The sequence below is a fragment of the Schistocerca piceifrons genome, chromosome 7 (assembly GCF_021461385.2).
Source record: "Schistocerca piceifrons isolate TAMUIC-IGC-003096 chromosome 7, iqSchPice1.1, whole genome shotgun sequence".
Lineage (NCBI taxonomy): Eukaryota > Metazoa > Arthropoda > Insecta > Orthoptera > Acrididae > Schistocerca > Schistocerca piceifrons.
The window spans coordinates 32,470,535-32,494,240 of NC_060144.1; the positions used below are offsets into that span (position 1 = coordinate 32,470,535).

Sequence of the window (23,706 nt, forward strand, 5' to 3'; positions counted from 1 at the left end):
CGTCTATTTTTTGTAACGGTCTTGATCTCAACAGAGGTGCATAGCTCAAACCTCTGCATGTTTTTCAAAATACAAACAGTTCGCAAGAAAGGTGAATTAGCAGTTTTTCGGTAGAACGAACTACCACATTCAATTATATTGAAAGTCATCGGCAATAATTTGCTAGATGTTCGCAATTGTACTGAATTATTTGTTTGTAAAGATACAGGAAAAAAAGTTAACTGACAGATAAAATTTCTCTGCTGTCAGTTGCTGATGGAGGTTTACACTTGTGTGTCCATTTATTTAGTCGAATATTATTATCATTGTAGGCAGCTTGTTTTATGGATAGTATGAATCGGAACTTTATAAGAATCTAGTGCAGTGCAAACTTTGCTCTAAGCTTGCCAGAAAATCCAAAGAGGTTCTGGTGGTACGTAAGAGACAATCAATGCCTTCTCTGTGCTAGAGGAATTGAATTGCTATTGATGACAGTGCTGCTAAAGCAGAGTTATTAAGCACAGCCTCCCGAAATTCCTTCACCAAAGAAGACCAAATAAATATTCCAGAATTAGAACCAAGAACAGCTGCCAACATGAGTGACTTATATATCCTGGGAGTAGTGAAACAACTTAAAAAACCAAGTCTTGCAGTCCATACTGTATAACCGTTAGGTTCCTTTCAGAGTATGCTGATTCAATAGCTCCGTACTTAACAATCATAGACACTGAAGGGCCCAAGAAACCGGTACAGGCAAGTGTATTCTAACACAGAGAGCCATAAACAGACAGAATACGGCGCTGCGGTCGGCAACACCTATATAAAACAACAACTGACTGTCGCAGTTGTTAGATCGGTTACAGCTGCTACAATGGCAAGTTATCAATATTTAAGTGAGTCTGAACGTGGTGTTATAGTCGGCGCACGAGCGATGCGACATAGCATCTCCGAGGTAGCGATAAAGTGCGGATTTTCCCGTACGACCATTTCACGAGTGTACCATGAATATCAGGAATCCAGTAAAACATCAAAGCTCCGACATCGCAATGCTCGGACGAGCCTCGTTTCAAATTGTACCGAGCGGAAGTACGTGTACGGATATGGAGATCTCATGAAGCCATTGACCCAGCATGTCAGCATATTCAAGCTGGTGGAAGCTCTGAAAAGGAGTGGGGTGTGTGGAGTTGGAATGATATGGGACCACTGATACATCTAGATACCACTCTGACAGGTAACACGTACGTGAACGTCCTGTCTGATCGCCTGCATCCATTCATGCCCATTGTGCATTCCGATGGACTTGGGGAATTCCAGCAGGACAATGCGACACCCCGCATGTCCAGAATTGCAAGAGAGTGGCACAGGAAGACTCTTCTGAGTTTACACACTTCTGCTGGCCACCAAACACCCCAGATATGAATATTATTGAGCGTATCTGGTATGCCTTGCAACGCTCTGTTCAGAAGAGATCTCCACCGCCTCGTACTCTCACGTATTTATGGACAGCCCCGTAGGATTCATGGTGTCATTACCCTCCTCTAGCACTACTTCAGTCATTATTCGAGTAGATGCCACGTCGTTTTGCGGCACTTCTGCGTGCTCGTGGGAACCCTACACGATATTAGGCAGGTGTACCAGTTTCCTTGTCTCTTCAATGTACAATCGGTCGCTTGACGTAAGGTCCGCATCCAAAGACTGGAAAGTTGCACAGGCCAGGCCAGTATTTGAGATAGTCAGTAGGAGGAATCCACTGAATTGCAGGTCCGAATCATTAACGTCGATATGCAGCAGGATCTTGGAACATATATTGTGTTCACACATTACGAATTACCTCGAAGAGAAAGATCTATTTACACAGAGTGAACACGGATTTAGAAAATGTCGTTCTTGTGAAACACAACTAACGCTTTACTCATACGGAGGGTTGAGTGCTATTGATAAGGGATTTAAGATTGTTTCCGTATTTCTAGATTCCCAGGACGCTTTTGACGCTGTCCCTCATAATCAAATTCTGTTTTTATGTAGTATCGTCTTAGTAACGTGACTGAATTCGAGAGTTCCTTGCAGAGGGGTCACGATTTTCAGTAACTGACGGATAGTCCTCTAGTAAAACAGAACTGATCTCTGGCTTTCCCGAAGCCAGTGTTATAGGACCTTATCTATGTAAACGATTTAGGAGACGATCCGAACAGTCGTCTTATACTGTTTGCAGATTATACTGTTTTTTATCGCCTAGTTAAGTCATCGGAAGATGACAATAAATTGCAGAATGCTGTAGCAAAGGTATCTGTATGGTGCGAAAATTGGGTATTGACCGTAAATAACGAAAAGTGTATGGTCATCCAAATGAGTGCTAAAAGGAATCTGTCAAACTTCAATAACACAACACATCAGTCAAATCTGACGGCCGTAAATTCAACTAAATACCCGAGAATTACAACTACAAACACTTAAATTGGAAAGAACACATAAAAAGTTGTGGTAAAAGCGAACAGAAGACTGCGTTTTATTGGCAGAACACTTAGGAGATGTCACAGATCTACTAAATAGACTATGCTTGTCCGTCCTCTTTTGGAATACTGCTGTGCGTTTTGGGATCCTTACCAGATAGGATTAATGAAGCACATCAAGGAAGCTCAAACAATAAATAATGGAGAGAGTGTCACTGACATAATACAGAATTCGGGGTGGACATAATTAAAGCAAAGGCGTTTCTCGTAGCGCCGGAATCTTCTCACGAAATTTCATTCATCAACTTGCTCCTCCGAATGCGAGAAAAATTTTGTTGACGCCGCCCTACTTAAGGGGAAACTATCATCCTAGTAAAATAAAGGATATCAGATATCGCACGGAAAGATATAGGTGTTCGTTTCATTCGCACGCTGTTCGTGAGTAAATGTCAGAGAAATATTGTGAAGATGCTGTGATAACCTGTGCCAGGCTCTCAAGTGTGATTTGCGGAGTACCCATACAGGTGTAGATGAGAGGATGAAAAAATCTCATGTATTGTTGATAAACTCAATTATGTGAGTGGCCGTGGGTTAGCCTACACCCGCTAATACATTGTCGCTCAACCCGGGTCGATCCGAGTTCTTGTAACTGTGTGGCCTGTAGTGCGTCTGGCACCCAATCGCTGAACTACAAAAGAATGTCCAGTGGACTGCATAGCATTGACCTGTGCCTCTCCCAGTACGTCCTGAGAAATCCCTCAAGGGTGGGCCCTCTGTCTGTCTACGTGACTCCGCAGTTCACCTCAGCACTTCATCCCAAAGTCCTCTTACTTACACAAAACATGCAATTTCGAAAAGAAACATAAATGACGTTAATTTAGGGGTAGTGATACGTGTTACATTTGTCGGTGTTGATTAATTCTTCCAATCTAAGGGGTCTTCTGCTTTCATACAGGTTGTGAGACGATTTTGAAAAATCAGTTGTGTGAAAGGAACAGCCAGTTTATGCTAGAAGAAACTTGCTTCACAACCGTGCGGCCAACAAAGAATATGTAATAAACGATGGTATGAATTTTGCGATAACCACACTCTATACCGTGTTTCCTGTAGTACGGATATGTGACTGCTGATGATCAGAGCATTGGCAAGTGGACTGATACTAATTACAATGGATGAAAATAATAAGTCTCCACTGTGGTACAGCAGCACACAGGATAACGTAAGGGTCAAATTCGTTGAGATGACTGCAGAATGGTTAGCTATCTTAAACTGCTCCAGGATCTCAGCGGCATTCTGATTTCAGACGGGAGAGAACTATACCATTGATGTTGTAAACTAGAGACTTTTCGAAGATATCTAAAGCGCAATGCAAAGTCTCAGCAGATTTCCAGTAGGGTCCCACTACAAAGAGCGAGAAAATAAAACAAAATTATAACTGCATTTCAGATCACCAGTCTATACTGCTCATACAAGTTAAGTCTGAAGAGGCTGTGCATAAATAAGTTATTAAAAGTAATTTTCTGAAGCCAAATAAAGCTAGAGATAACTTCCCAGGTAAACGACTATCGAATGGGGGTGGAATAATTTTGGTGCTCACCAATAATATGATTCCTAAAGTACTCAACATGGCATAAATCTGCATAATTTCCATCGGCCATTGGTTTCAAATCCAAGCCAAGGCACCAGCGGTGTGGAGGGAAACCAGCACATAACGTGGTCAGAGATCACCAACCGGTATATGGGTCAGCAGAAAGACTAACCAAAAATCAGCATGTCCGCCACCCAGTTAATTTAGTTTCAACGCCCTTCTTCTCTCGGAGGAAGCACGATACTGCTGAGAGAAGCTCTCTCAGCCTCAGTTCGTTGGCGTTCTTGGTAGGCATCACTTTGTGTTCTAGTACTTCTAGATGCATGTGTTGATTTCCACAACTCTGGAAGCAACCATAAACCGTGCTGTTCACCTTTGGTCAAGGCGGTCGTGGCAGAATGCTGACAGCACATCCGTCTGCGAATAAAGCTGCTATATCGCGACTGGCACCATGAGAAATTAGTTTCATGATATCTTCGATAATGGAAATGTCGTGTGGCTAGTGCCTCCCGTCGGGTAGACCGCTCGCCTCTTTCGATTTGATGCCACTTCGGCAACCTGCATGTCGATAGGCATGAAATGATGATGTTTAGGACAACACAACACCCAGTCCCTGAGCGGAGCAAATCTCCGACCCAGCTGGGAATCGAACCCGGGCCCTTAGGATTGACAGTCTGTCACGCTGACCACTCAGCTACCGGGGCGGACATATCTTCGATGATAGAGTGGTAATCTTTGTCGCGTTGCGTCTGTCTGGGTGCTCGAAATTCGTTACTTTCGTTCTTTATTTGACGTTCTCAAGGCTCTTCTCTGATTATCTAATCAGTACTCTTTCTAGGGGATGGACAAGTGATCGTTATTTATAATGTGTTTCTGTGTTTTTGTGTGTACAACTGGGTTGACCAACAGCAATCCTGCAGATCGCCGTATAGTCCTAAATTGTGGACTGGTGAATTCCCACATTATGTAACGAGACTGCCTCGCCCTTTTGTTCTTCGTTAATAATGTATCAGATTTAACTGCCATTACCCGTCTGTTATTAATCTCCATCTTACTCTGTTCCCTTCATTAATCAGTACATTTATTTATTTGAGAAACTGAAATCCCGACAGCCGCTGCATCCGCGGCCCAGGGAGTAGGAGATCATCAGGTGACGTCAATTTAATGTGACGGTAGAGGAAGCAGTCACAGGCAGAACCCCTTTATTTGTAGCAATTCAGCTCCACCAATATCTAAAATATCTGCATTGTTACTAACAAGGGAACCTCCCCATCGCACCCTCCTCACATTTAGTTGTAAGTTGGCGCAGTGGATAGGCCTTGAAAAACTGAACACAGATCAATTGAGAAAACAGGAAGAAGTTGTGTGGAAGTATGAAAAAAATAAGCAAAATATACAAACTGAGTAGTCCATGTGTAAGATAGGTAGTATCAAGTACAGTCTGCTCTCAGGAGCGCGGTGGTCCTGTGGTTAGCGGGAGTACCTGCCGCCTGAGAGGGCCTTGGTTCTAGTCTTTCCTCGGGTGAAAATTTTACTTTCTTTATTTTCGCAAAGTTATGATCTGTCCGTTCGTTCATTGACGTCTCTGTTCACTGTAATAAGTTTAGTGTCTCTGTTTTGCGACCGCACCGCAAAACCGTGCGATTAGTAGACGAAAGGACGTGCCTTTCCAATGTGAACCGTAAACATTTGATCGCAAGGTCATAGGTCAACCGGTTCCTTCACAGGAAAACACGTCTGATATATTCTATACGACACTGGTGACGGCATGTGCGTCACATGACAGGAATATGTTGTCGATCCACCTAACTTGTACACTTGGCGAATGGGTAAAAAGATTCTTCTACCTTGCCCGATTTAGGTTTTCTTGTGGATGTGATAATCACTCCCAAAAAGAGATGAAAACTTAAGAGTTTGTCAGATAATAATCGTCTGAAAATAAAAAATTAAAATTTTCGCTCGAGGGAAGACTTGAACCAAGGACTTCCAGTTCCACAGTTGCTCACGCAAACCACGAGACCACGGCGCTCCTGAATTGATATTATCATTGAGGTTGCCTATCTTGCACATGAGCTACTCAGTTTGTATATTTTCTTATTTTTTTCATAGTTTCACACAACTTCTTCCTGTTTTCTCGATTGATCTGTGTTCAGTTTTTCAAGGCCTATCCACTGTGCCAACTTATAACTAAATCTGAGGGGGGTGCGATGGGGAGGTTCCCTTGTAAGTATATATGACTTCATTCTGACTGCATCATTCGACTGACCCAGTCTGACATCATATACTGTTGAAAATAAGCTATACTGTCAGTCACAAAACAGACGGTTTCAAAGGAATGACTAGAAGAAAAATATCACAGTATGGTCCTCTTGTGTCGGTGTTTACTACGCTGCAGTTGTCGAATAGAGCCTTCTATCGAGACCAGATAAAACAAGTAATAGTCGATTCTCTTCGCAGCATTCCTAAAACTGCAGTTCCTCTTAAGATGAAGTCCACAGGCATTGTCTCTTCGTCATGTATATGGGGTCAGTGGCATGAGTGCCGTCAGTACTCAAAGGAGCTTCCATTGGATTACTATTACACTTATAAAAGTATACCAGCGACTCTGATTCAACACAGCAATGAAATAAATATTTTAAAGAGCGAATACACAGACTCAGTGTGGAAAGCTGGCAAACATCCACATCTCTAAATTAGAGCCTCGGGTGGATAACGAAAAAAACAGTAAGTGAAAGAAGAGACCACCAACAGTTCCTTACGTAGCGAGGAGGTGGGTGGAGAACCATTAGAAGACGCAGAGAGACAACCGAGGTGTATCTTCTTTAATTATCCCTGCCGACTGCCATGGTGAGGTCACCCCACTTCTAAGCCAGACTAACACAATGATATAACTTGATCCATTCTCAGTAGTGAAGGTCACCCAAGACGTGGAGAGATGGCGTTATACAACGGCCACACGAACTAGTGTGGTTTCTATACACGTTATGGAGCCTGAAGACACTGTGGTTTGTGCGAGCTTCAATTCTCTGTAGACCATACAAAGAATATTCGATTCGAGACATATATCCTAAGATCAGGAAGGGTGCAGAACTGGTAGTCATAAAATAGGGGACCAATTAAATACACCAGGGAACAGAATTCCGGTTCGTTGTCCTTAACAAAACATACAGGGAAAAATTATAGAAAAGCTTCTGCAGCAGTCGTTTGTCCATAGACTTCCCGGGATTCTGTACGGCATGAGTTGGTGGCGAATGGTCCTTTGCAAACAAAACCGACCGAAGACTCCACGGGGCTTAAACTGTCTGTACATCTGCGTACAAGAACGTTATTGTAATGGGCTTCGGCTGAGGATATAATATCAGAAAGCAAAATGTGTGCAAATCGTGTTACTGAGATGAGAAAAGGGTGCCATCTCGGTATTCATCTAGTGGGATGTGGGAACATCCAGAAAACCGACCGAGCGAGGTGGCGCAGTGGTTAGACACTGGACTCGCATTCGGGAGGACGACGGTTCAATCCCGCGTCCGGCCATCCTGATTTAGGTTTTCCGTGATTTCCCTAAATCGCTCCAGGCAAATGCCAGGATGGTTCCTCTGAAAGGGCACGGCCGACTTCCTTCCCCATCCTTCCCTAATCCGATGAGACCGATGACCACGCTGTCTGGTCTCCTTCCCCAAACCAACCAACCAACCAGAAAACCGATCCTCGATGCTAAACTGCTGGGTGGATTCCATCCATTCCTAGCTCACCTCCCTGACCCACAAGGAACACTTTGACACACACAGCTGTCTTGACATTAACAGTATGCAATAGCTGTCCCTTCTGGTCAGAGAACTGGACGACTTTTCACGTCATAGTAGAACCTAAGTCAAACAAAGCCCATGAAAATTTTATCAAGCCAATTAAAATTTCATTAGCTGACACATAAGCATATAAATGGCCACAATCGCCGAAGTAAGAGACACCATTAATGACGTGGACGCAGCTCTCGGGACGTACATTTGCGAGAGCTAAGCACACAACGTTGTGAAATGATAGTGAAACGTGCAGGTGACTCTGCATGAGACACACCTTGCCTGTGCAATGACAGAGCCGTAGCTAGTAATATAGCAGGACGGATTCAAAGACAGGCATACACTGGCAGCACATCACCACATGTGATATGATGACACCAATGCTGTTAACCAGTATGTTATCAACGTAATTTCTGGCACAGATAACAATTTTACCTCAAGGTCATTAATAAGGACTTCTTGGGTTACTTACATTCATGGTCACCCCCCTTCCTATCATGAACCACCAGGAATTGATCTGTGTCATCCAGGGAACCCCATATACTTGATGCAAGTTTGAAACTAGTGTTAAAGGTCAACTAGGAGAATTCCTGTACATCACAGAAAACCTGGTCTTGTAGAGACGTAACTCTGCAACCGTGATGCGATGGGTTGAAGTTTAATTATTTCTGGTTATCTGTAGGCTTATCTGGTGGAATTATTGCTAGATTTATTTGTTTTCATGAAGTTGATTTAAAGTCTTTAATTAGCTGGCCGTAGTGGTCGAGCGGTTCTAGGCGCTACAGTCTGGAACCGCGCGACCACTACGGGCGCAGGTTCGAATCCTGCCTCGGGCATGGATGTGCGTGATGTCCTTAGGCTAGTTAGGTTTAAGTAGTTCTAATTTCTAGGGGACTGATGACCTCAGAAGTTGAGTCCCATAGTGCTCAGAAGAGCCATTTTTGAAAGTTTTTAATTGCTTATTCTTCGGTTTCTCATATAAGAATGGTTATTGGTGGATTAATAACTTTTATTGTTAGTTTTATTGATGGTTTATGATTTTGCTAATACTGTATATTTTCCTTTGTTGTTTGATTTAGGTTCTCATTATTTTATGTTTTATGTTCTTATAATTTTGCCTTTTTTTGTGGTAGCAAATCCTTGAACCAATGGGAGTAATGAAAATGATTGGAGTATCTTCCACCGGACCAATAACGCTTGACTTCCCTGTCCTCCCCCTTATGATCCTTTATAACTACTTTTATTCTGTAGGCCTCTTTAATCGAGATTCGTGCATCAGGAGGAAAGCTTCAGTTTGTTACTTACTTACTTACTTGCTTACTTACTTACTCATTGGTCATATCGGATACGAGAGTCCATTACCGCAGCAACGTATTTTCGTCATCTGTCCCTGTCTTGGGCTATTTCCTTCCATTCACCTTCAATACCTAGTCTCCTCAAATCAGCCTTCACATTGTCCTCCCATCTACGCCTCGGTCTCCCCACAGGACGTTTTCCCTCCAGGTGCCCTACCAGTACTCTGCGCGCTGCCCTGTCCTCATCCATTCGTGCTACGTGACCCGCCCATCGCAGCCTACGTGCTTTAATAATACTGATTATGTCAGGGCTTGAATAGAGTTCGTGAACCTCTTCGTTATGCAGTTTTCGCCACTCCCCGCTAATGTCATCCCATTTTGCTCCGAAAATTGTCCTCAAAATTTTGTTTTCAGGTACTCGAAACGGCTTTTCATTTTGCACAGTGAGAGACCAAGTCTCACATCAATACAGCATACATGGTAGAATAATAGTTTTGTATATTCTAGTCTTTAAATTCCTAGACAATATCCGTGATGAAAGTAATCTATTCAGTGAGAAGTATCACGCATTTCCCGCCCTTAATCTCTTCCTCAGTTCGGATTCAATCTCATTTCTCGAAGTGATGTCCACGCCTCGATACTTAATGGTGTTCACTTTTTCAAACTGCATGTCTCCAACTCTTAACATTTCCTGATCTACTGCTGTTGGCATTCTAGTAGTAACCAGGTATTTAGTTTTGTCTTCACTTATCCTTAGACCTTAGAGCTTCAGTTTGTTAGATATACTAATTCCGTAGAGGTATGGTTTGGAAATTATAAGAGTGACATAACGAATTGAATTGTGGTTTATTGTTAACAATTTGCAATGAATTTCTTTGCAATCTTTTCGTCATTGTTTATTGACAAATTTCTCTTTTATTCACAATTCTGTTTGTTCTTGCGATATACAAACAATAGTTTTCCTACAAACCCATTTTACTCTCATAAGCTATAATTTATAATTTTTTATCTGAGTATTTACACAACCATTTTTCTTAGAGGTATGTTCATTTTATTTAAAAAGTCTTTTTTCTGAAGAGTTTTGAATATCAGATACACACAAAAACTTCAACACTATAGTTCAGATTTTAGTATCTTACTTTCCATTTATGTGCAGTATTTATGTCTCAAATTTTCTTTCTGAACATTCTTTCTATACATAGTACACGTTTGGGAAATGAGGGCTAATAGCATCTGGTGAAGAAGAAATACATACACAAATATGTATAATATTTACACATGCACACAAACACTAGTACGCAGTCAGGCATGGATGCTCAACTGCACACATCCATGAGAAGTGGGTCGCCCCACTATTCCGCAACATCCATTATTTGCAAGTAAGTAAATAAATAAGTACAGAATCACACGAACGAATACTGTGAATAGGGGAGGGTACCAATCGCGTCCCCACAGATGATCTGTTTTTCAACATAACTACACAGCCCTAGTTACAACTGTAGTGCAGTGTTTAGCTCATAACCTCCCGCTCGAAAGATTACCTGATGCAACGTATGTAGAGGAGTGCTAACGCCCTCACGGAGACACCTCTTGTGATCTTCGATCGTAAGAGCCTTTGAGGCCACACAATGCAAACTTATCCCACTTCTGAGTGGTACCTGTACGGTGTGTCTACATGTTGTACATGTTCGACCCGAGCCCTACATACTCCACGATCGGCGACCCACTAGTTTCGTCTTAGTTCGAGCCCATTACCTTCTTGTTTCAAGGCGTTATTCCAAAAGGATTATTGTTCTCACATCCAGATGTGTCGAATGTTTCACAACTGTGCATAGTTGCATCTTGTGGATCAGAGATTTTCGCCCAGTATATGAAATTCTCTGTATCCATGTAAAGTAATTTGGGATCCACGAAGATTTGCTCCAGAAATCCTATACTAGAATTGGCACATGTGCTATTTGGATACCAATATAGACAAGTTTCGTTAACTGCGCCAAAGGATTGGCCATCTGCACAATGATTAGCCCTTCAATGAAGACAGTGGTCAGTTTCATATTTAGCATCCCATTGTAATGTCTTGTGCCATAACTGAATTATTGATTAACTTCAAAAATTTCTTCAAAGTCACATATCACGAGAGCACTATTTTCGGCGCTTGCATCAGTGTACCCCTTCACGCCATGGGTGATGCCCAAAAGGCCCATCACCAACTAAAACTATTGTTGGAGGTATTTATAGTGCAGAATATATCGTCGCTTAGTCCCAGCACGATCAACAGCGTTAGGACGAAACCATCTTGTGCCAGTAGGCTCTCTCGACACAGAGGCAAGTCACTATGTGCATCATGAAAGTGAGTGGTATTTGGCACTTCTGTTTCCAGAACATATGCCTTCCCAGCATTCACAGTTACATTATGGATTTTTTCCTTCAGTCTGGTAGTTTCCCCTTTGGACTTCTATTGGAAAGATCCAAATGGCAGACTTTGATGCATGGGGTACAAATAGAGGTCGTGTACACACAAGTAAAGAATGTAAATTAAATCGTAAAACAGCCTGTATATCTCATTCATTCGTGAGCTACTGTCCTCAGCATACCTACGCAAATCCTGCCTTCGAAGAGAGCAAGATGTCAATATCAATCAACAGCCCAATATCCAGATGTTGTCTTCTTAACATTGCATCTCAGGAAAGCCCTGGTGTTGTGTAACAGAAGGCATGATCCAGGGAGTAAGTGAGCAGGCATATACTCTGGAATTTCTTGAAATTATGCAAAAACAGATATAAGTGGGTATTCGTGTACAATCTTGCATTTTCTACTAATGAAGAGACGTCCAATGCCAATCAAACATTTAGTTTGTGCTTATTCTCGACATCCATTGTGGCAATGCCTGTTAGTTTATTGGAGAATGCGATTGTATCAGGCAATGTGGTTTCAAGGAATCTCCCACTGAATCCAGGCATTCATATGTCAAATCCCCATTGTCTTCCGATGCTGAAAATTTGAATAATTGGGTTATGCTGCTCTTGTGGAATACTTATCCTTCTGACACATCTTTCTAGAAAGTTTGTGAAGTGCTATGTGCACGAGTTGACCCAATTTCAGGAAGTGGAGAGTTAATTTTTCCGTGATTCTCCTGGAAAAAGGAAATCAGTTTCAAGTGCTTAACGAACGAGTGGGCGTTATTCCTGCTCAAATTGTGAAAGAAGATTCTATTACAGTCATTCAAGTTGCATATGTTGTGAAGTGCACTGTGAAAATTCCCTGTTAATTGACATTGGTCTCATTGTCGATTTTCTGCTTCTCTATCCTGTGGCAGCCCACAAATGTGACATCCAACAGTCTGCTCATATAATACATCAGTATCCCACAAGCCAGTCATGGGGATGTTGTTACAATTAATCCCATTAACTTCAAAAATGGTTCAAATGGCTCTCAGCACCACGAGACTGAACATCTGAGGTCATCAGTCCCCTACATTTAGAACTACTTAAACCTGACTAACCTAAGGACGTCAAACACAGCCATGCCCGGGGCAGGATTCCAACCCGCTACCGTAGCAGCAGCGCGGCTCCGGACTGAAGCGCCTAGAACCGCTCGGCCACAGCCGCCGGCATTCCCGTTAACGAACTACTCACACAAATTTTTGATCTCGGAAGCAACCATCTCACAGGATTATATCTGATATATGATTCGAATTAGTTGTCACTAGAATCAGACGAGCACACACCTTGACAAAATGCTCCATATGATACATGCTCTTCTGTGAAGGTAGGATGTGAGGCACATTGGGGTCACCTCACAATGCGCCAAAGGAGATAGGAGGCCCTCCAAGTCAGCATATATGACAAGGACATCGCTCCTGGTGGTCAGGATTACTGACATATATAACTTTTTATCTCAGTTTGGCATATCCGACACACCAGCTCTTGGAGTGTGCTTTTCCAGAAACTCATTCTTTGCAAGAGAGTTGAAGTATTTACGGAAAAAGGATCTTGCACATTTTCTTGTATTCAGTTGGGTGGAAAATAGGTGGTACATGTTTTTCATCCACACATACTCATAGCGTTGCTTCTCACCTTCTGGAAATTGCAACGAGTCTATATGTTTGGGACACTGAACAGCTAATTTTGAAAACTAGAGCGGTCAAGCTACTTCATGCTACACTGCTTTGCTCTGCACAGTATGCAGATAGTCATCTTCTAGCTTACCATCATCAACATCCAGGGTGAAAATGTGAACTGATTAAACAGGGTTCTGTGTCTCGAATTTTGGTTTCTCCTGGAGTTTTACAGGTAATGAGATGCTCTGGAAATTATAACTCCATGCAAGTAATATGTTTAATATTTGTTTGTATGTGTAGGATGAACACTATAATTTCTATTTCCAGTGAAAAGTTACCATGTAGAGCAAAATATAATCGGCGATATAAAAAGTTTCCATCTTAGGCCATTGCTGCATCGCATATGCATTGTAGGGCAACGCCGAAGTGCATATGTAATCACTGACATGTCGGCGAGGGATTAGTGTGATATTTGTGTCTTTCCTACATGCATGTGGTAATTGTGGAAACGTGAGCTATGCGACATTATTACCAAATGTGTCCAAACAGGGAAAATGTGCTGTTATTCTTTTCTTAGCTGCCAAAGGACAAAAACTGGTAGAAACCCACTGAACAGTGACAGATGTGTATGGGCAGCGTATCTGTCGGATACCACTGTTGCGGGATTGCGCACTGAGTTCCATGCTGCTTGCGGTTCGACACAAGGTGCAGAAATTACACCAAACATAAGTCAAAGACTTTTCAGGAACTCTTCTCTTTTACCGATCTTTTACTATGCGATTGTCATGCCTTAAGACACTTAAAAAAGCCTTGAAGAGTCGGCGATTCCTGTCAGGCGATGATGTGCAGCAGGGAGTAATGGACTGCTTCACGCAACGGTATATATTGTGTTACCAAATGGGAATCATCAAGTTGGTGTGTCATTTGGATGCTAGTCTCAACGCTCACGGCGAATTTATCTGATTGACATACCGATTCTGGACTGTATGGCCTTCGAACGAAACATTTTTATCGCACCTTATACATCATTCTCATCTACATTCTGAACATTAATACATGCGTATTTAGCTGCAGTATCTTCTGGAAGAGGGATGAAACTCCACCCTACCGTTATGTGTACTGTGGACACGTTAGCATATACTGGGGTGCAGAACATGTCTGAGTGCCTTACGATGCTCTCTCTGCATATGGGGAAAATGACAGAATGTGAACCACTCTGCAGCTGAATCGTGCTGTGATATCATCCCAGCTTTCCCCCACGGTTAGAAGATGTTCGTCTCCACACCAGAATCACTGCCTTCTTTTAGGGGTCGTATGAGTACAGAGTATAGAGTTATCTTACACTTAATTACAAGATACTGCAGTTAGGTAACAACTTCCAAAATATCTTGACAAGAATCGAACTAAATTGTAGAACCTTGGCAGCCCATATTCTTGTTATAAGTATGATTACTAGATAGTCCAGAGAGTGGCTGCATCAGCTAATGAATTGGTGTTATCAGCCCATACCAAGATAGTGATGGTGGAAAAGGCTGCTGTGATATTGGCAGTCATGGCAAGTACTTCATCGATAGCTAGGATAGGACAATCAAGGCATCATGAGAGGGTCACTGGATGGAGTAGTACTCTGTCTTCAGGCCGCGAGTGGCCTACCGGGACCATCCGACCGCCGTGTCATCCTCTCTGGAGGATGTGGATAGGAGGGGCGTGCGGTCAGCATACCGCTCTCCCGGTCGTTATGATGGGATTCTTGACCGAAGCCGCTACTATTCGGTCGAATAGCTCCTCAATTGGCATCACGAGGCTGAGTCCACCAAGAAGAATGTCAACAGCGCATGGCGGCCGGGATGGTCACCCATCCAAGTGCTGACCACGCCCGACAGCGCTTAACTTCGGTGATCTCACGGGAACCGGTGTATCCACTGCGGCAAGGCCGTTGCCTGGATTTAGTAGTACTAACATAAATAGAAAATAGTTGATAAGTATCATGCATAATTAAGAATATGATATATTATTTTAGTTCTAGTCATATTCTAAAGCAGCGTTGTCTGAATAAGTCCACAAGAGCTTCATCACAATGTCGTTTGTGGTAACGTTAATAACGTATCCCGCTAATAAATCGCAGTATTATCTTCGAGTGCATCTACAATCGAAAATCTATGACGATTGCAAGATGGTGTATGGAATGACTGTATTGGTGAACGAGTTGGTGACGTCAGCCCACACGATACTAATGATGAAGGACACTTCAGTGTGGATGTTTTCATGTGTGTTGGATGCAGCGTCGACAAACCAGGCTGACGAAGACATCATTACCTTGTCAGGTAATAAACTGGTTGTTGTTGCAGGTACAACCCTATTTCTGTACACATCCATCACATCTGATACAGAAGAGACTGAAGAAGGAGAGATTAATCAGCAGAATTCAGCTATGATGGACACATGCGCAAACATTAAAGAAACACAATAATGTTATTAACGTACATGTGCGATCAGTGGAGTCATGTTGGGGGATTACAGGGGGGCAGAGCAGATGACGGCTCCGTATAACGTTAGGAGTCGTCTGGAAGCCCTCATGGCGCTATGAAAACCTGATTATTCAGTGAATCGTTTATTGTGACAACTTTACAAAGGGTGGTGCACAGTTGGAAGTAGTTGCCTCCAGTCCTGGTCACAGACAGACTCGATGTTGGACGCCGCGCCAGTCCTTGCGCATGCGTCCTAGCCAGACGCCGTTCCTCTTCTGTTAATACGGAACGGAACGGACATCTGAGAAAATGAAGACCAATAAGACCCTACCCAAACGGTCTTTTCTAAGGCCACTTGTGATGATGTCGATAAACATTGAAGGAATATCGAGAGACAAAGAAGTTTTATTATCTGACTTGTGTAAAGAATATCAATGTGACTTCCTCCTGATTCAAGTAACTCATCGGGGCAATACAAGACCCACACCCAAAACAGATGGAGTGAAGATGATCTTAGAGAGACCGCATGAACGGTACGGTAGGGCCATCTTCGCCAGGCCAGGAATTAGAGTCACTTCTGCATCACTGACTGACAGGCGAGATATTAACCGTTCGAACTCAGCAGTATAACGTTACCTCTGTGTACAAACCCACAGAATCAGACTTTGTTTTCACTGAGCCTGGCAATTTCAGTTACCAAGACTTTAATTTTGTATTGGGCGATTTCAACTGTCGGAGAACTACATGGGGCTATAAAGAAACTAACAGCAGCGGGGTGGAACTAGAGACCTGGGCTGAGGTACACGATCTACTGCTCATACATGACCTGAAACTGCCAAGCTCCTTTAATAGTGGGAGATGGAAGAAAGGGTACAATACCGATAACATCTTTGTTAGCAAGAAACTCGCTGGCCAATGTGGAAAACTGACTGGGGAGCCAATTCCTCATACGCAGCATCGCCCCATAATTTGCACGGTCAATGCATTTGTTAAGCATGGACAAGTTCCTTTCAAAAGAAGGTTCAATTTTACAAAAGCAAATTGGAAGAAATTTAGAGAGCTCATTGATGTAGGAATAACAAAAATCTGCCACAATCTGAGATGTACGACTGTTTTGTGAAACTCGTTGAGAAGGTGTCTATGAAAACAATACCGCGAGGATGCAAAACACAGTATATTACGAGACTGTCTGAGGACGCCAAGCCACTACTGGAAAGATACCAGAAGCCCTTCGATAACGACCCATTTGATGATGAGACACTTCTAGCAGGCGATGAACTTATGTCAGTCATAGCTGAGAACCGCAAAACCAAATGGTGTGACCTCGTGGAGAACCTGGACATGAAAGTGAACGGTATGCGGGCTTGGAAACTGTTAAAGAACCTTAACGGTGACGCCACAAAGTCAAATGATAAATTTACTTACGTCACGGCAGACCAAGTCGCCACTACACTCCTTACGAATGGCAAAACCCACGGCAGAAAGTACCAGGAACCATTAGCACGTGATCCGGCAGATGAAAATCATCACCTCAAGGCACCATTTACAATGTCAGAACTTACTGCAGTCATTTCCAGCTTGAAGATTAACAGAGCTCCTGGTATCGAGCAAATTAAAAACTTTGGCAGTAATACCCTACAGTGGCTGCTAGATCTGATACACGCATGTGTGGAAAGGCTTCGTGTTCCAAAGATGCGGAGGAAAGCCCGAGTGGTTGCACTTCTGAAACCAGGAAAGGACTCTGATGATCCAAAAATCTTCCGACCTGTGTCTCTTTTATGTCAGTGTTTTAAGATCTTGGAACGCCTGACGCAAAGCCACATAGAAAGCGTCTTGGAACAACAGATCATCACACAGCGGGCAGGTTTCCGACCAGGCAAATCGTGCTGCGGTCCTGAACCTGACCCAACATTTCGAGGACGGTTTGAGAGGAAAGAGATCACGGGAGTGGCATTCATAGACCTTTCAGATGGGTATGATACTGTAAACAATCGGAGGCTCCTTAGGAAAGTATATAATGTGACAAGAGATTACCATTTAACATCACTGACAGGTAGTTTCCTGCATAATAGGAGATTTTTCGTTTGTCTTCAGGGCAAGAAGAGCAGGTGGAGAAATCAGAGGAATGGCATACCTCAGGGAAGCGTCCTCGCCCCAGCTCTGTATAATATATATGTACAAATGACCAACCAGTGCCAAACATCACGCGCCAATTTATGTATGCCGATGACACTGCAGTTGCAGCCCAAGGTAACAATTTCATGGATGTAGAGGAGACATTAACCAGTACCTTGGAAGCTCTCTCCCAGTATTATGAGGCAAACTACCTAAGACCGAACCCTTCCAAGACCCAGGTCTGTGCATTCCTTTTAAAGAACAGGGAGGCAAATCGCGAATTAAATGTAATATGGAGAGGTGAACGTCTGGAGCACTGTAAAACGCCCAAATATCTTGGTGTCACGTTGGATCGCACACTGACCTATAAACATCATTGTAATGCCACAAGGGAAAAGTCTGAACTAGAAACAACATCATCAGGAAATTAACCAGCGGATCCTGGGGTGCAAACCCAAAAGTCCTGAGAACTTCAGCCCTTGCGTTCAGTGTGTCAGCCGCGGAATACGCCGCCCTAGTATGGTCTGCATCAACACTCCAGGGAAAAGTTGATGTCGCGGTGAATGAAGTGGCACGGATTGTTACCGGATGCTTGAGGCCAACGCCAGTGCACAAGATGTACTTAATCATGGGGATCGCACCGCCCAACATAGGACGTGACGTCGCTGCCGAAGCCGAAGAAACCAAGCAAGAAAAGACATGCGTCACCCTTTATGTGGACACCAGCCTGCTGACCGACGGCTTTGTTCGAGGAAGAGTTACCTGTCATGTACCCGAGCCCCGGAAGGGTCGGCTGCAGAGAATCGTTTGAAAAGATGGGAAATCGACCTGAGAAAGCTCCATAAAAATGTAAAAGAAGAACTGGCGCCTGGTGGAGACCTAACATACACAGTCTGGAGAACCCTAAACCGTTTGAGGGTAGAAGTGCCAAAGTGCAAGACAAACCTGCAGCAATGGGATTTCCTAAAAGAGAATGAGAACACTCTCCGTGTGGTTCTGTCCAGGATGCTCAACACCTGCTTATCTGTCCATATTCAGACCAGCCCTGCACAATGAATGACTTATGGGAGGCAAATGACAAGGCCATATTGGCTGCTGATTTTTGGAAGTCTGAAGTCTAGTTCCGGACACGGAAAGTAAGTAAGTAATACGGATGCTTAGCCCTGCCTGGTACAGCATCGATAGCTGCTACCGGCTGAGGGAGTGCACTCGATCCCACTCCGTGCCTCTTCATCCCTGGGCCACCCCATCCGCAGTGTACTGTAGGCAGCAGTACTGTCAACCTGGTAGGCCCCGCACCAGGATGCGCTTAGGCGTACCTTAAGGTGGTCCGCCAGGAACCCTGGTCGTCGCCTGCCGGCCCACACTCAGAGAGTACAGTACCTGGTACTGCACTGCTGCTGGTAGTTCATCAGGTCTCCTATCAGCAGTAGTTGGTGTGACCATGAAGTTCGTCAGTGGAGCTCAGCTCTGCGGCACTCCACGGCTGGCTGGTACTGCGCTGGTTGATCTGAGACAATACTTACTAAAACAACGCGTTCATGAAACGGAATGTCGTCTACACGGAATCCACCGTTCCCATTGACATGAATCGTTCTCCCCTACTTGGAGCTGGGGCTCTGGTACGTAAAGAGCTATGAGTAGTTCTGTGACGAGCGTTTTACTAGCAATGAGCGCATGTGGTCTCGTTATTTTGCTATCCTTACCTTAATTCTCTCTTAGCAGCTAGTTAAATTGGTCTATGAGTGTTTCCCTTAGCCGTGTCTAATGTTTCCTGTGCATCCCTCCTCGCTAACGATCAGGCGTGTTATTTTGCCTAGTCGCTGTCCTTTTCTGTTTTCCCGCTGCGTGTGCTCTCTCTCACTCAGCTACTGCAAAAAATGGTTCAAACGGCTCTGAGCACTATGGGACAACTTCTGGGGTCATCAGTCCCCTAGAACTACTTAAACCTAACTAACTTAAGGACATCACACACATCCATGCCCGAGGCAGGATTCGAACCTGCGACCGTAGCGGTCGCGCGGTTCCAGACTGTAGCGCCTAGAACGGCTCGGCCGCCCCGACCGGCTGCTACTACAGATTTGCAGACTGTGCTACCCGTCTGTCTTGCGTCACCACGCTTCCTGTTCCGCCGATAATCGTGGCGTAACCAGCCTATCTTACGTCAAGGTGGCTAAACTCTGTTAAAAAAATTATAACCTGGAACCCGTATTACACTGAGCTGTAACGGCACCTTTTTACCCCTGATGCGTTGTCATTTCCTTTATGGCCTTTCTCCTCTACGATTCTATCAGCGACGTTGATGTTACTGTTGCCAAGATCGGAATGACATGTCATATTGAAATGGCTCATATTAATGGCCATAAACCATATTTCATTGCATGTTTCAACCAATGGGAAACAAGTATTATTATCTCCACTCATGTGGCTATAGCAGGAAGCTGCCTGCTGTCTGATGTCCGTATTCAGCAATATCTTATCCCACTTGCACCTGGTGGCCTACGTACAAGATTATACACTTCTGGAAATTGAAATAAGAACACCGTGAATTCATTGTCCCAGGAAGGGGAAACTTTATTGACACATTCCTGGGGTCAGATACATCACATGACCACACTGACAGACCCACAGGCACATAGACACAGGCAACAGAGCATGCACAATGTCGGCACTAGTACATTGTATATCCACCTTTCGCAGCAATGCAGGCTGCTATTCTCCCATGGAGACGATCGTAGAGATGCTGGATGTAGTCCTGTGGAACGGTTTGCCATGCCATTTCCACCTGGCGCCTCAGTTGGACCAGCGTTCGTGCTGGACGTGCAGACCGCGTGAGACGACGCTTCATCCAGTCCCAAACATGCTCAATGGGGGACAGATCCGGAGATCTTGTTGGCCAGGGTAGTTGACTTACACCTTCTAGAGCACGTTGGGTGGCACGGGATACATGCGGACGTGCATTGTCCTGTTGGAACAGCAAGTTCCCTTGCCGGTCTAGGAATGATAGAACGATGGGTTCGATGACGGTTTGGATGTACCGTGCACTATTCAGTGTCCCCTCGACGATCACCAGTGGTGTACGGCCAGTGTAGGAGATCGCTCCCCACACCACGATGCCGGGTGTTGGCCCTGTGTGCCTCGGTCGTATGCAGTCCTGATTGTGGCGCTCAACTGCACGGCGCCAAACACGCATACGACCATCATTGGCACCAAGGCAGAAGCGACTCTCATCGCTGAAGACGACACGTCTCCATTCGTCCCTCCATTCACGCCTGTCGCGACACCACTGGAGGCGGGCTGCACGATGTTGGGGCGTGAGCGGAAGACGGCCTAACGGTGTGCGGGACCGTAGCCCAGCTTCATGGAGACGGTTGCGAATGGTCCTCGCCGATTCCCCAGGAGTAACAGTGTCCCTAATTTGCTGGGAAGTGGCGGTGCGGTCCCCTACGGCACTGCGTAGGATCCTACGGTCTTGGCGTGCATCCGTGCGTCGCTGCGGTCCGGTCCCAGGTCGACGGGCACGTGCACCTTCCGCCGACCACTGGCGACAACATCGATGTACTGTGGAGACCTCACGCCCCACGTGTTGAGCAATTCGGCCGTACGTCCACCCGGCCTCCCGCATGCCCACTATACGCCCTAAAGTCCGTCAACTGCACATACGGTTCACGTCCACGCTGTCGCGGCATGCTACCAGTGTTAAAGACTGCGATGGAGCTCCGTATGCCACGGCAAACTGGCGGCGGCGGTGCACAAATGCTGCGCAGCTAGCGCCATTCGACGGCCAACGCCGCGGTTCCTGGTGTGTCCGCTGTGCCGTGCGTGTGATCATTGCTTGTACAGCCCTCTCGCAGTGTCCGGAGCAAGTACGGTGGGTCTGACACACCGGTGTCAATGTGTTCTTTTTTCCATTTCCAGGAGTGTATTTCAGGTGCGCACACTGGTCCATCATGTGGATGTCGAATCTACTGTTCTAAGCGGACAACAATTTATCCAACGCTTCGAGACGCGTTGCACAGTGACCAGTATCTGTGGAGTACTACCCGCGCACAAGGAGTGAGTGTTGCCTCCGAATACCATCCATATTTTAATAATGCGCGTTCTGTAAATGCCCACTACTACTGAAGCTATAGATTTAAGGATCGGCATTGCTCAGAGTCCGATATGTATAAAGTTATGCACTGCTTCCTCAGTGATAATCATAACAGCAATAATAATAACAGAGGACAGTGTGAACAATTATTTACTCTGCCAGCGAGGGCTCATGAAAGCCTTACAGAACGTTCAGTTATCGCAGAAAGCCCTCATACAGCTCTACAGCAGAGATCTGTACATAGAGATGCATGACTGTACCAAGACGTTAATAGCCTCAGACGTGGATTCCAAGAAATATAATAAACCTCTAATGTTTTTACCAATAGTACTTTGTAAAGTGTGTTTACAAATAGTTCTGCTGTATTTTGTATTAGTGTCTTCGATTGCCACTTTTGACACACATATCGAGAAAGTTTTTCATCAACCAAGTTCCCAGAACTCCTGAAGACAGACGTGGACTATGGATATTGTATCACGGACACAGTCCCTTTCACTGTTCAGAGATGTCACTAAACCCGTCCAAAGACCATGCATGAGCAGTACCTATTAGACGGGGGAGCCCGACAGTCGATCAGTTCCAGTCATTCTACCAGGAAGGAGGAACACGGCGCTTGTTGTCTGTAGTTCAACCACGCGAAACCGGTCAACACCGCGGGTCGATCACGTCCGCATTGTTACTTTGTGCCGGGGAGGGCTCACAAAAAGGGAAGTGTGCAGGTGTCTCGGAATGAACCGAAGCGATGTTTGACATGCAGGAGATACAGAGAGACAGGGACTCTCGATAGCATGCCTCGCCCAGGCCGTCCGACGGCTTCTACTGCAGTGGATGACCGCTACCTACGGATTATGGCACGGAAGAACCCCGACAGCAACGCCACCATGTTCAGTAATGCTTTTCGTGCAGCCACAGGACGTCGTGTGAGGACTCAAACTGTGCGCAATAGGCTGCATTATGCGCAACTTCACTCCCGACGTCCATAGCGAGGGCCATCTTCGCAACCACGACGCCGTGCAGCGCGTTACAGATGGGCCCAACAACATTGCGAATGGACCCCTCAGGATTGGCAACATGTTCTCTTTACCGATTAGTTTCACATATGCCGTCAACCAGACAATCGTCGGAGACGTGTTTGGAGGCAACCCGGTCAGGCTGAACGCCTTGGACATACTGTCCAGCTAGTGCAGAAAGATGGAGGTTCCCTGATGTTTTGGGGTGGCATTATGTGGGACCGACTGAGCAGTGCGTGGCTCGTGTTCGTGCCTTCTCTTATTTTACATCTTGTTTTTGCCGTATTACCACCTCGTTATGTTAGTTTCAATTACGTGTGTCACTGAGTTGCTGCTTTGCCTACCCGTGAGCGGCTGCAGCAGCGCTAATCGATATAAGCTCTGCTGTATTATCTTTGCTGAACTGCTATTACGTCCCAGTCGTCGTGTGTCGACCAGTCAGTTAGAACATGCCAGCAGTTAGTTCGGGCCTGGCAGTTTTGGGCTTGGCACGCGGCACAAGTTCAGTCGGGGCAGCAATGAGGTCCGGACCGCCATGACTCGCCCGACGGTTACCGACACACGTGATTGGAGTGGGGACGACTTTGGTTGGTCGTCGGTCGGTCGTCTTGCCGGGCGACGTGTATCTGGCCGGCTATCGCTTATGGGTTGGCTGTGTGTGCCGACGCATGATTCGTCCCTGTTACTGTACAGTCACTGCCGTTAGCATTGCCTAGTTCGTAGTGCAAGTGTTCGTGAAACTGTGTGTAGTTTGTGTGATTTTGACTGACAAGTTATTTTAAATGTTGCCAGCGTACTGGCTGCGAGGAGTCGGTCGATTGGTGTGGATCAGCCAGGAAATCTCCGCGTGGCGG

The 23,706-nt window shown here is 45.0% G+C and overlaps 1 pseudogene; it reads right to left on the reverse strand.

Annotated features, from left to right (window-relative positions):
• Positions 1-14,989: 14,989 nt before the first annotated feature.
• On the reverse strand, positions 14,990-15,107 carry LOC124709179 (annotated as a pseudogene).
• Between the last annotated feature and the right edge of the window lie 8,599 nt (positions 15,108-23,706).